At 46.9% G+C, this 12284-nt stretch overlaps 1 protein-coding gene and 1 long non-coding RNA gene across 3 annotated transcripts in view; one reads left to right on the plus strand and one right to left on the minus strand.

Annotated features, from left to right (window-relative positions):
• Positions 1–12284, minus strand: part of Grik4 (glutamate ionotropic receptor kainate type subunit 4) — a 417441-nt gene that overhangs the window by 80492 nt on the left and 324665 nt on the right. The gene's annotated exons all lie outside the window — the stretch shown is intronic.
• LOC121133441 overlaps positions 9035–12284 on the plus strand; it is a 39076-nt gene continuing 35826 nt past the window's right edge. Inside the window, exons 1-2 of the long non-coding RNA XR_005870280.1 lie at positions 9035–9302; positions 11385–11487. This is a non-coding gene — a long non-coding RNA (uncharacterized LOC121133441). The remainder of the gene's footprint in view (positions 9303–11384; positions 11488–12284) is intronic.

Here is a 12284-nt window from a genome sequence, read left to right on the forward strand (position 1 = left end):
GAGTCATTTCCCGGTTCGTAAGATGGGGATTAAATTAGCACCTGCTGCCTCAAAGAGATTTTAAGATTAGTTCAAGTACTTGAACTTGTCCTTGTTGGGGGTCAGGAGGCAGAGTCTCTTCTGTGTTCTCCCAAGAGCGCCACACTGGGATCGTAGCTTGTTAGACAGCTTAGGCCTGCGCCACCAACTTCGGTTTTCAGACAGCAGCGCCACCATGAGAGACTGAGTCAGGAATTCAACAAGGGATAGGACCCAACAGTCTGAGCTGTAGCAGTAGTGTAAGCTGTTCTGACACTCGGTAGATTGTTGCAGAACACAAAGACAGCCAAGCACAATCAGGACCCAGAGGATGACTAGTGTACAGAGATTTCACAGTGATGAGGGCACAACGCTCGAGGGAGGAGGTGCTTCAAAACCAGCTCTCCTGGAAAAAAGAGACCCCAAGTCCTAGCCTCTGCCAATTTCTGTGGTGAAAACACTTCCAGCCAATATCAGACTTCATATAGAGCACAGAGCCAGGAAGACACGTGCGATAGGCTCGCCACAGCTGGAGCAAGTTTGTTTTTGTCATACAACAGATGCCGACTCTGTCACCAGGAGCCAGGATGGGCACTCAGGTGCGTAGTAATCTCAGCTTACCCTATCAGAAAACAAATTCAAGCCCTGAATTTGCGACAATGTATCCAAGTCACAGAATGGATAAGTAGAAAAATTAGGATGCTAAATAAGACCCAGATGATGCTTGATTATAATCTCAGCTGTGAAAACTAATGTGGGGCCAGCTATGTGACGCCCTTCTGTAATCCCAGTAGTCAGGTGGCTGAGGCAGGAGGATCACTGAGAGCTCAAGGACTATTCTGGGCTACATAGTAAATTCAAGGTCAGCCTGGGCTATATAGTAAGACCGCCATCTCAAATTTAAAATTAATTAATTAATTAAATGTGTAGTCTTTCTAGAGGCTATTGACTCCAAGGCTATTAAAAAAAAACATTTTCTGATGGAGATGTTTAGTCAAACATGAAAATGTAGGCAAATATAACTAACATGGTATGGAATTACCCATGCATATGAAGTGTCATTTACTCCTAAATCCCCTAGGAATACAGATCAATATAAATTAATAATTTTCTTGTTCCTTTAGGCATCAAATTTTACAGATCTCAATTATTTCCTTCCTAAGGGAGTTACAGGTTCTTCTGTTGTCTTAACTGAGTGGGATTTACCTTAAAGTGAGTCATTGTCATTAGGAAGCTGGTTTAGACACCATGATATCCATCTACCTCTGCCCATTCACTTATGTGTCGTAAGTGAATACTTTCATTCACTAGGGCAGAGTTTCAGCATAATGCCAAGGCACCTGCAAACACTGAGCATTCACCATCTAGACATCACAGAAAGTGTTTGCTCAGCCTCATCCACTTTTCGCCTGCCTCCTTTAGGCCTCTACTTGAAGACCACTTCTCCCAGGAAGCGTGTCTTCTCTCCTGCTATCCTTCTGAACAACTGTCAATGAGTCCCTGCTGACTGCCTGTCTGTCTTAATATGCCATAAGCCTCATAGGAGCAAAGATAGCAGCTCAGTTAGACTGCCCTCCTATCCCTAGGGTTTGGCTCAATGCCTCACATCTCGTAGATGCTCAATTAAATATAACTGAACAAACGCACAAGAAACTTTATCTTATTTAATCCTCAGCAAATCTACAAGACCATCTTATACTCATTTTAAAGCCCTGAATACCAGCAAGGTTGGGTAATTAAAGTCTCCAAGGTCACACTCTGGTAAGCACTGTGGTGGAGATTCAAACCAGGGCACATGCTCCTAACCACTGCGTTATCTGGCTAGAAAGGGTCAAGACCGTAACCTTGGGAACAGGCTCTGCATAGTGCTTGGCCTGTTGGCAGAGCCTGTATTAACTTCACCAAGTCCTCATACCCACCCCTACTCCCGATGGTTTCCTTCTCAGCTGTCAACAGGAGCCCTCAGAACCTTTCTAGAGTGCTAGGGACTTGCAAAACTATCAGTCCTATGACTGGCACCCCTTGCTGCTGCTGGGAGCCCTGAGGACCCCATGGCTCCCTGATGCCTGAGATGCTCAGGGGTGTCTTTTGGCCACTTTGTTCTTTCTTAAGTAACTAAAAAGGGATTGGTTTTTAAAGCCCCAGGGACTTGCTCACATCATTGCCCACATCTTCAGATGTGCACACAACACCATAACACTTAATAGTTTATGCACATTTAGACAGTCGCTCTTTGTACTCAGCACCACTGGGACCCTGCTTCTTCTACCGGGGCTGATGAAACTCTAAGCCCTGCTCCGAAGTCAGAGGCTTCAAATGCTTATTGATCTTTGCTTCCTGGGCCCTGGCCCATGTGGTTTCCTTTCATAAATTTCCCTGCTTCTGTGTAGCAGCCCTGTCATTATCCCCACCCGAGAAATGCATCCCCACTAGCACTTTAGAAGCAATAAAAATGCTTGAAGTAGGTACAGTCATGAGAGTCTTTGTCGAATAAATTAACAAAACCCAGACTCATAAATGTCAAGCGACGTGCTGAGTATCACACAGTTGATGGAGATTAAAGTGGGATTGGAACTCAGATCCTAGTTACTGCTCCACCGATTGACTTAGGATAGGTGTAAGCTATATTAACCTTGAGACCCGGGCCTTCCCCCATGCCTCTCTGATCAATATTCATTGACTACAGTCCTGAATGGAGTTAACAGGAAGGACCCACACGAGTGATGTGGGCAGAAGGGTGGCCCTGGGAAATTGAAGAGACATCGGAGTGCCAGCATTTTCTTTCTTTCTGTCCATGCATCAGCAGTAGGGCATCAGTCAGTCTCTGAACTTTGCTCACTCATCTGTGAAATGGAAATAAATGACAGAACCTAGACATATGCTATAGCTTGAGTCTAGAATGATCCCCCAAGGGCCTACACCTTGTAGCTAGTGCTGTTGGGAAGTAGTGGAAATTTTAAGTCATGAAGCCAAGTGGAAAGCCCAGTTGCCTCCTCCCTCTCTATAACTCTTTGACCATGAAGTGAATATCTTTGCTCACCCTACATTCTCTGCTATGATAGACCATTATAGGCCCAAAGCAGCAGGATCAATCAAGCAAGGACTGAATCTTTCAAGACTGTGAGCCCAAATGGCCCTTTTCTCTTTAGAAGTTGATTGGCTCGGGGTACTAATGGTAGTAACTGCAAGCTGGCTGGTAAGCAGCTGATGGTGTTTGCTGAACCATAAGCCATTCAGAGGTAGACAACATATGACAATATCTGTAGTGGTACAAATTAGATGTGATCAGAAGTTAGGATGTCTGGGTTCAGGTCCTACCTCCCTGGTCACTTACTGTGTGGAAAGTAATTTTGTTACGTAAGATGAGATTAATCTCCCTGCCCTTCTCTACTTACCTCGATCATCTGAGGTGATCCCAGGTGTGACAAAGTCAAAGCCAATCAAATGCAAGCTCTTCATAGCCTAGTTCTTTCCTTTCTAGGGTCACCCAAAGTTTTGAGGCATAATCATTTTTTAAATTCTAGTTCTGAGTCCTAAGTTTGGAGTTCTCATTCTGAAGGATGCTTATGATAAAATATGCACATCCATGAGTGACTGGAGCTTCTCCACATGGGATGGAGAAGTGGCACTGAGGGGTGAGACACTAAGATGGGAGATTCCAGGGATGACCTGAAGTGGATTAGAGTTCCACAGCCTTGGCAGTACCGGTATGCAACTTGACAGAGATAAGCTTAAGGGGCTGGGGAGTGGCTCAGTCCAGCAAGCAGGAGGATACAAGTTCTCATCCACAGAACCCATGCTAAAGAATCCCAGTGTGGTGGCTCAGGGCAGTACCAGGAAATCAGAGACCTACAAAACTTTATGTATTGTTTGTCAAGTAGCCTAACCAGTGATCCCCAAGTCCCAGTGAGAAACCCTATCCCATACTCCAAGAACAACAGTACCTTAAAAATACATATGTGTACACCCCACCCAACACACACACAGACAGACAGACAGAAAGACAGACAAATGGACAGACACACACACATACACACAATGTTATCTCATACGAAATCTTCAAACTGAGGGCTGGGGTGACCTGGAGAACAAAGGAAGTTGTTGACATCAAGCTGAAGTTGACCAGAGGCCTTATTTGCTTAGCCTCAGAATATACCCAGATACTCACTGCAGTACTTGAGTGCAGAATCATGCAAGAATTCCAGGACAGCAGCAGTGCCCGACAAAAGCAAGAGATCAAAATCCTGTACAGGGAGAGCTAGGAAGATCCACAACAATGCTCTCATGCCTTCCACTCATTTTGTCTAGTTCAGTGTTCTATTAAATGTTGGCTACAATCCATTTGTGAGTTATGAAATCAATTGAGTGGACCAACACCTGCATTTAAAGTGAGATCTCTTGTAGAATGGAGAAGGGTGCAATCCATGAGCCAGGTAATGAAAACTGCATAAGTTTGTGTTTGGTTATGTGTAGGCGGGTATGCATGCTTTCTGAATTGCATCACACATGTAAATTATGTTCAGAATGCACAAATGCACATCATCAGACCATCAGGGATTTGCATAGCTTACCTGTCCACTACTCTATCATCTGAACCTAGTGTAGTCTGTGAACAGGTCGTTAGTATTCAGACACCTGTACTGGCAGGTCCTTGGGGTTCTGACAGGATATGCCCTCAACTGCAGCCACTAAGAGACCACCTGTGCACGTCTACTACCTTCCCTTTTAAAAGGGCCCTGTTCACCTCCCCCATTCTCTCTCTCTCTCTCTCTCTCTCTCTCTCTCTCTCTCTCTCTCTCTCTCTCTCTCTCTCTCTCTCTCTCTCCTCTCGCTTTCTCTGCCTGTCTCTCTGTCTCTCCTTCTCTCCACTCCTGTCTCCCTTCTCCCCTCCCCCCTTTTCCCATTCACTTTTCCCCAATAAAAACTCCTTTGCCCAAGTTCTGTCGAATGCTGCTTTTTAAATTACAGCATAAGTAATGTTTAATATTACTCATTGTAATTAAAGGCAAACTATTAGAAAATTTTATTAATCAGTACTTTTGGGTATTCCTTCCATGCCAAATATCTGGACTGGACATTTACCAACCACAATTCAGGGAGGTTCTGCTACCTAATCTGCATCTTAGAGATAAGAAGACTAGGATTTGAGGAGATTCAGATTCCGACAGGCTCACCACTACAGCACACTGTCCAGGATATTATAATTCCCTGGGCTGTGGATATATAGATAATCACTTGATAAATATTTGAATGTTAGTTTATCCAGCAGTATTTGCCATAAGCGTTCCTGCTTGAGAGCCCACATCCCTCTGTCCCCTTGCTTTCCAGTCTGACTTATGTATATAGAAAGAGCTTCTAAACACAGCCCCAGGAAAGGGGGGCTGGGCTACTGTCAAGAAGTCAAGCAGCAGGTTTGGCTTCTTGACATAGCTTTGCTGTCAATGCCTTCCTTTGTTTCAGCTTGGATCCCTAAAGCTACACGTTGCATGTCACTCTCTTAGAAAGGGCTGCCCATCCCTGACTGGACCATGGGAGTCTTCACTCATTCCGTGAGAATGTTCATCACACTTGGAATCACACAAATTTTATGCCATCGCTTACGTCAAGTTCATTTTCCCCACCAGACATTTCACTTCTTGAGAGGCAGGAGCCCTGTCCCCAATGCCTAATGTGGAATCAGCACTGGCCTAAATATGGCACTATGTGGATCAGTTCTCTTTTGCAGGTTCAGCTCCCAGGCTGTTGCCGGGTTTACTGTGGGTGCTCAGTAACTCTGCTGGGCTGAGTTCACCTAGACAAGTCGGTGCATTTTCACCTTCAGTGATCATACCTTGAAAGAATAATGTAGACTAGCCTCTTCCAAAGAGCTCCAGCCTGTAGCTTTTCCAAGTGCCTTGAACCTGGGAGAGAGATGGGTCTGAGCAAGGCCATGGGGGCCATTGGAAGCACAGCTGCTCCCGGGCACAAAGGTGAATCAGGTAGCCATTTAATATGAGTGGTGACAGAAAGAACCTTCCCAAGAAGGAATGTGCTGTTCCTGCAGGTAGTGTGTTCTCTGACATGAGGCATTTAGGTAACACTCTTCCTCATGAGGGTGTGTTTGCAGTAATCCAAGAAGCCAGTTAGAACATTGGCCTACAGGGTTTTTATTATGCCATCCATCTGCACCAGGAACGCAGGGCATGGGTTTTACCTCTGTATCAGGGCAGCCAGGAGGAAGGCAAGGCCTGGAGATGGTAAGGGGAAAAAGTGCAGTACTATGGAGTGGTGAATGCAGAGAAAGGCCCTACAGGAACATTCAGATGTCCCCACTGCTTCATTCCTGGTCTTCTCTCCTGGCTGTCTCTCTATAGCTGATTCTCATTTTGTTGTTGTTCCTCTGATCTGTATAAGGCTGCCACACACATTAAAGTAGGGCTAGCAATCCTTTGCTCCCGGGACAAACACAGGGTTAGGTTCCTGTGAGCTTCTGATCAGAGTGTTCCTATCAACCCATCAATATTTAACCTTATTAATTTCTGTGCATCTCTGCTTACCAGTGCCTCATCTAATTCATACTGCTGATTCATTAACATGCCCAGAAGCACCATAAGTCAGACTTTAGTGAAGCTATTGAACAAAGATCATCTCCATAGAGCATGGCACACAGTTTTTCTTGTACATAGGAACATGGGACAGCATGCCGGTCTTGCATTGGGGGAGTTGGTTTAAACAGAAAAGTTACTGGGGAAAACACACACACACACACACACACACACACACACACAATAGCATTCAATAGTCCATGAAAAAGACGCTGTTGACAATATTAGTACTGAAACAACACAGCAGAACATTGTCAAGTTCAAGATCAGCTGGGCATATGCACACTGAGTGAGTCAAATTTATGCCTCTCCACATGTCTGTAAAATTGTTGCAAGTATTGACTTGAGTTTTGCAAAAAGATTTCATCAAGCAATCAAACTTGCAAATACGGATCTCACAAATAATGAGAATCAATTAGACTTGTCTGTGCTGGGCTATTTGGCTTTCACCAAGCTGTGCTCAGATTTCCAGTCATGATCTCCAGTCTCTAGACTGTGACAGAGAATTTGGTCACCATCCTTACTGCTAAAACCCCCCAACCTTGACTGTTCTTGGGGAATGTGGTGACAGATAAATGTGACACCCAGAATAGGAGTGTTGCTCAGGCCACCTGTGGCTCTGATTACAGATGGCACCCCAACAATGCTCTCACAGATTTAATGGACTCCCCATCTCTCAGGGCCTCAGTAGTAAAAGCTTCCCACAAAAGCATCAGAAGGGTGCCTGAATCTCCTATCTGCGTGGACAGAAGGACTAAACAAGCTTAAAGCTTCTCTTGCCTGTATCTCAGCTCCCTGCATGGTTTTCTTTCTTTTTTGAGATAGGATCACTAACCTAGGCTGACCCCAAACTCCCTATCTAACCAAGGATGACTTTGAACTTCAGATCCTCCTGCCTCTGCCTCCCACATACTAGCATCACAATCATGTGGCATTATGCCTGTTTCTGTAGAGCTGAAGAAGAAACACAGGGCTTTTATGCATGTTAGGCAAACACGCTAGCAATGGAACCATATCCCCAGACACTTTTTTACCTGTTTTTCTGAGACAAAGCCTTGCCCTGTCACCCAGACTAGACTTGAAATTGCTTTGTAGCTCAGGCTAGCTTCAAGGCCGTGGTTCTCCAGTCTTATGTCCCAAGTGCTACAATTACAAATCTAAGACACTGTGCCTGGCTTACCCTTTCTAATATAATTGAAAACCTTCTAGGTATATTTCAAGTGCTTTGGGGATGACCCACTGTTGGCCTTTCTCACACTGATACATGACAAGTACATGGCAGAGTCAGCAAACAGGAACACTCCCTTGCTCTTCTCTCTCTGCCTCCCAGAAGACTGGAGACATTTGAGCACGAATTGCTGAGGAATCGGCTGGAGAGCTCAAGCATGCTCAAGACTTTTCATCTAAGAAAATTATGGCCAAGGAACATGACAGCCAGGCCATGCCAGCTTCATTTGTTCAGCTCACCAGGTAAGAAGTGTCTTGGGAAGGTGGCTGTGCTGATACCTTGACTCTGAGCTCTGAGTCCCAGGTGCCAACTGAACAGATGCTTTCAATAAAGCATCTGGACTGGAGGGAGCTGCTCGCTCTCCATCTTGATGCTACAATCAGGACAGCACTGCGACTTCAGAGCTTTCAGCCTGGGGCTGGGAATGGGCTGGACGTAGCTCGGTGCGGACTTGTGTGTAGGAAGGAGCCTATACCTGGGCCTTGCTGTACTCTTGGAAGAGGGGGGATGTTTAGTTTGAGAGTGTCTGTTGCTCTTGTCTTATCCATTCCATGTTCAGGGGGCCTTCAGTATTTTATGGCTTCTCCTGGAAGTAGCCATAACTCAGGTTCTCTTCCCTTTACACCCATCCATAGCCCCCACAAAGTAGAGCTGAAGGTCAGAGAGTGGGCCAAAGGCAGATATAGAGAAGTACAAGATTCAAGACAGAGGAAGAGAAGTGGGTAGGAATCAGCTTGCTGCCTGCCTAGCATGGGCCAGTGCTCATACGCCCTCTCCTAGGGTTGTATGGCTCCAGCAGGAACAGACTATGTGTTGAGTCTTCCCGTCCAAAGACTGTATCCTTCTCTCTGCCCTGAACCAGGGCAGAATTTCCAGGAGATTAAAGGGAATATCACATAGACAGAGAGATATATAGACATTGCCATGTGAGACAACAGAATTAAAAATTGCAGAGTGTAGTAGAACCCTCAAAGAACAGCTATAAACAACAGTTTATCTTGTTCTCAATAATTTTATGATACCCAAGAAGTGGAAATCATGACTATCCTAAATTTTACTGAGGAAAACGGGAAGTGAAGTTAGGAGCCCAGAGTGGGCGTGGGGGGGGGTTGGGGGGAGGAGGTGCTCAGGCATTCCCGATTGGGTAAACTCCCTAACCCTCCACAGTCTGCCTTGCTTCTTTCTCCTGGCCGACCTGCCTGTACCCTCGCCTCTGGCCCTGGCTTGCTTCCCATTTTGAGGAGCTGGCTGCCTCAGGCTGTTTTGTGGCACTGAATTGGCAGCCCCCCCTTCTCGCTCCCCCCCTGCATGAGTTGGCTGAAGGGGTGCAGGAAGTGTCGCCAGGAGCTGGCAGACTTCCCCAGGCTGATCTCAGGCAAAAGCGTGATCGGGCACATGACAAGAAATAGATTTCAAATGCAGCACTTTAAAATCCCACTCCTCGGCCCCAAACCAGCCCCCTGTTCAAAAATGTAAGTACCTCTTAATTTGTTTGCCGGCTGATGTGTGAATAAGCCTCTGCAGCTGATGAATTTTTCAGCAGAGCCGATAAACGGGAGTCCCTATGCTTTGGGGGAAAGAATCAGATGTTCGGGGGACCAGAGAGGCTGGAAAAGATAACAAGTGCTTTAGGATTCAGCCCTCAAAGCCAGCTCATCTGCTCCTTGAACTTGTCTCCTTGGGGCTGCAAGGGGAACAGCGGGAGCATCTCTCCTGGGAGAAGGCATTATAGAGCCTTTTCAGAAGTAGAGGGGCCTGTACTGCATGGAGGAACATGGAAAGGGTAAGAGACAAATCAGTGGTTCCAGGGACCTTTCCAATCAAAAACGTAAATGCCATTGCCTCTAAGAGTTTTGGCACATGGAAATTCTCTTGAAGGAAAAAGAAAGCTATGGCTTTAGAAGGCCCTCAGCACTCTACCCGCAGGACCTGGGGCTCTGATGCCCTTGTTGACTCTGAGTGAGTTCCGTGACACCTGGAAGGCACACGTGCATGGCCCCTGTACAGCCTCCTCCCCAGGCCCCATGAGTACTGAGTCTCACCTACTGGCTGGGCCAGGCTCACAAGACCCCTGTCCTGGGAAGACGGTGGGGAGAAGATGCTGGCAGAGAGCACTGGCCGATCAGAGGTGGCAGGGGAGTCTTCTGAAGTCAGTGTTGGAGACAGGAGGAGGAGTGACGGAGTCAGAAGCGAGGGAGACACAGGTGTGATTCTGAGGCAGCTTCTATGTCCAAGACCCCCAGCACCCATGACTACTGGGGCAGAAGGTAGAGTAGGAAGCGACAGGTCAGATGGCTTGCTGGAAGGACCACACCCATCGCTCAACACGCAAATGGGGTCACTAAGGGTTTTCAAGCCCAATGAAACTCTCAGACATCACTGCCTTTCTGAAGAGCTGGCCCAAGTGACCCGCAGCTCTAAGAATTGATGTTGTTGCTTCAAACTCCATGCCATTTTCTCCTCTCCTGGCTCCTTAATTAAAAAGAAGGCGTGAGTGACTTCTCAGTCACCTTCAAAGTATCCCCAAGCCACCTCCCCTCTATGAGGAGCTGCAGCCTGAGTTTCCTCATCAAAGGCAGAGCTGGCTCTGGGGGATGGCAGCCCCTGCAAGCTCCCTAGCTGGCCTGCTCTCACAGGTCTGTCCCCCGTGCTGGGGAGCTGGCACTCGGGGCTGCTGATTTCCAGCAATCAAACCCACCAGGCTCCAGCGCCCTGAGCCAGGTCTCAGCAAAGACAGCTTCAAAGGATCTGCATATTTATGGTAAACTCTTGCTCAAATTGAAAATGTATCAGACAGTGACAAGCACAGGATTCTCAGAGCTGCCTCTCCCACTGGCAAGCCTTCTGAGCGACTTGAGGACAGAAAGGACTGGAGCTGTCACAGAGGCTGCTCAGAGTAAGAGGGGCTAGGAACAAACATATCGACCCGGACAGGACCTCTCTATGAGACCAGGACACCCTCCGTATTGTTCCTGAGCTGCCACACACAGGCAGTGTGAGCACAGACCAGCTGACAGACAAAGTGTAGCAGGGTTTTCTGTTGATCTACATGTGATTGCTTTTGAATGGGGGGTGGGGCCAAGAGTTGGGAACTGTCAGAGGAACAAGGGAAACCACTTCCTAGTGGCCTCTGCTGCTGATGGTACCCTCAGGGGTGCTGCAGAGCCAGTACTTCAACTGCAAACGCCGGAGGACCCCAGACTTCCCAAGAAAGGAGCCTCTGCACAGGCTGCTCTCGGCAAAGATGGCAGCTGGGGAGGGGACATGGAGGGAACCTGACCTTTGCGGCAGTGAGTGGCAACCTGCAGGGTCTTCAGGAAGTTGGCTCTGGGTTTCCTTCTAAAGAACCTCAGTGAGTCTGCTTGCAAGGCTGCCTTGGATAAGCCATCTCATCCATCCCCCTGCCTCTGCTTAGAAAAGTGTTGAAATCATTAGTGAAACAAGCCCTTTGAATTCTGAGCTTGTCTCTGTTTGGGAAAATAAGGCTATCAGCCCACAGGGCTACTTTCTTGGCACTCTCCAGGCCAACCTTGTCGGTTTCTCCATTTCTATAGAAACAGAGTCAAATGGATCACCTGCCCCACGGCAGGCTGGCTCGGGTCCAGTCTCTATGGAAAGTGTACGCACAAAGGGCTGACTGAATTGCTAAGGAAGATGGTAAGTAGAGGAAGTAGATGACCCCAGAGCCCAGAGTTCAAAAGGAATGGGACATTTGAAAAGTAAATTCCAGTAATCAGGCTAATGCAGGAAATGACTGAGGATTCAGTCTGAGGTGACAAATAGTCCCCCATGCTCTCAGTGCATCCTGCCTGTAGTTTTGTGTTTTGTAGAGAGTTGACAGCACCTGTGCCTTCTTGGTGAGAGTGGTAAGCCATATTCTGTTAGGAACAGGTACAGCCCACTGCTCAGCGAAGGATAAAATAAGTGGTGTATAATCAGAGTACTCTAAGGCAATTGTGAGCCGCAATTTCACCCCCCTAAGATCACCAGCTCTTAAATGGAGTATGGCTCTTTTATCCTGCATTCCAGACCTAGTAAATCTTAAAAGAAAATTTTAGGCTAATTCAGGAATGGAAAAATGAATGAGTGAAGTAAAAGCAATCTGATTTTACATATCTGAAGAGCTGGCAAGGAAGAGAAAGCAAACTATTCTGGAATGTTCCATAGGGCAGAGTTAGGAGGCAGAGGTTGACCCAGTACCTGGAGGAATCTGAATATATATCTCTAGAGAGGCTAATTCTCCAGCCCGTGATGGGCTCACAGCAAAGCTGCCGGTGTCTCCATCGTGTCCCAGTGCCAACTGCTCTTGCATCGGGTTAGAAGATAACTAAGAAGCTAAATGGTGTTCTCTGCCCCATGCTCCGGGTAAATGTTGCATAATGGAAACACTGAGGAAGCTTGACCCAAACTGCGTTCTTGAGTCTGCCACTTCCCACCTAGGCCAAGAAGGATAC

Source organism: Mesocricetus auratus, unplaced genomic scaffold (genome assembly GCF_017639785.1).
Source record: "Mesocricetus auratus isolate SY011 unplaced genomic scaffold, BCM_Maur_2.0 Super-Scaffold_100022, whole genome shotgun sequence".
NCBI lineage: Eukaryota > Metazoa > Chordata > Mammalia > Rodentia > Cricetidae > Mesocricetus > Mesocricetus auratus.